The following is a 1,420-nucleotide window of genomic DNA, read 5'->3' as shown; positions in this document are numbered from 1 at the left end:
ACGAAAGAGGGGGAGGCCTTCAAGGAGATGGATTGATACGGTGGCTGCAATGATGAGCTCAAGTATAGCAGGGATTGTGGGGCTGGCGCGGGATAGGGCAGTGTTTCGTTCTGCTGTGCATGGGGTCGCTATGAGTCGGAAACGACTCGATGGCACTTAACAACATTGTTGTTGTTGTTATGTGCCTTTGAGTCAGACTTGACTCATAGCGACCCCTTCTTGGGTTTCCAAGGCGGTATCATTGTGGAAGTAGATTGCCCAACCTTCCCTCCAAGGAGTGGCTGGTGGGTTTGAACTGCCAGCCTTCTGGTTAGCAGTAAAGTGCCTTAGGCACTATGCTACCAGAGCTCCTAATCGACTCATGCAAGTGAAAACTGTACAATGAATAAGGAAGACCAAAGAAGGATTGATGCATTTGAATTATGGTGTTGTCAAAGAATACTGAATACTATGGAGTGTGAGAAGAATGAACAAATCTATCTTGGGAAAAGTACAGCCAGAATATTCCTTAGAAGTAAGGATTGTGAGACTTTGTTTCCTATACAGTATTATTTTACCCTTAATTGTTTACAACAAGCCATCTGGGCCTGGAGTTTTCTTTGAGGGAAAGTTTTAAATTACAATTTCAATCTCTTTATTAGGAGGGGTTATTTCAGCTTTAGCAATTTGTGTCTTTCAAGGAACTTGTCCTTTTCATTTAAGTTGTTGAAATTATTTACTTAAAGTAAATAATTATTCTTTATTATAATTTTAATTTCTATAGAATCTGTAGTGATGTCATCCCCTCTCATTCTTGATATTGATAATTTTTGTCTTTTCTCTTTTTCACTTGCATTGAGCAATTATTTTTTCTTTTTTAAACTTTTTATTGTAATGTTGAAAGTTTATGGAGCAAATTAGTTGTCCATTCAATAATTCATACACATTTTGTTTTGTGCCATTGATTGCAAATTGCAACGCCCACTCTGTAAGAACATTTCTCTCATTTCCTCCCAGTGTTTACTGTTTCCATTCCTTCATCTTTCCTACCATTTCTGGCCTTCTGAGCTTTATCCCTGGGCAAGTGCTGCCCTTTTGATCTCATGTGGCTTATTTTTCGAAGGAGTGTGTTATCTCCCTGGTGTTATGGATCACCTTAAAGGCCTGTTTTATTGTGTGGGTGAAAGTTGTGCAAGATGGGTGAGTTCAGTTCCCAGACTGAAGGGTGTCAGTGGGCCATAGTCTTAAGGGTTCCACCAGTCTCAATCATACCAGTAAGCCTAGTCTTTTTTTTTTTTTATGATTTGGAGTTTTGTTCTACACCTTTCTCCCATCCTATCCAGCAGCTCCAATTTTGATCCCTTTCCAAGAGGTTGGCAGTGGTAGTCAGACACCATCTAGTTCTTCTGGTGTCAGGGTCATGTAGACTGAGGTTCCCATG

General features: G+C 40.1%; 1 protein-coding gene across 1 annotated transcript in view; it reads right to left on the bottom strand.

Moving 5' to 3' along the window:
• Positions 1–1,420, bottom strand: part of DNAH14 (dynein axonemal heavy chain 14) — a 792,430-nt gene that overhangs the window by 550,840 nt on the left and 240,170 nt on the right. The window lies entirely within an intron of this gene.

The sequence above is a fragment of the Orycteropus afer genome, unplaced genomic scaffold (assembly GCF_000298275.1).
Source record: "Orycteropus afer afer isolate SDZICR_OR568_19922 unplaced genomic scaffold, OryAfe1.0 scaffold00039, whole genome shotgun sequence".
In the NCBI taxonomy this organism is placed as follows: Eukaryota; Metazoa; Chordata; class Mammalia; order Tubulidentata; family Orycteropodidae; genus Orycteropus; species Orycteropus afer.
The sequence above is the reverse complement of the archived record's forward strand: the minus strand, read 5'-3'. Positions and strand labels throughout refer to the sequence as shown.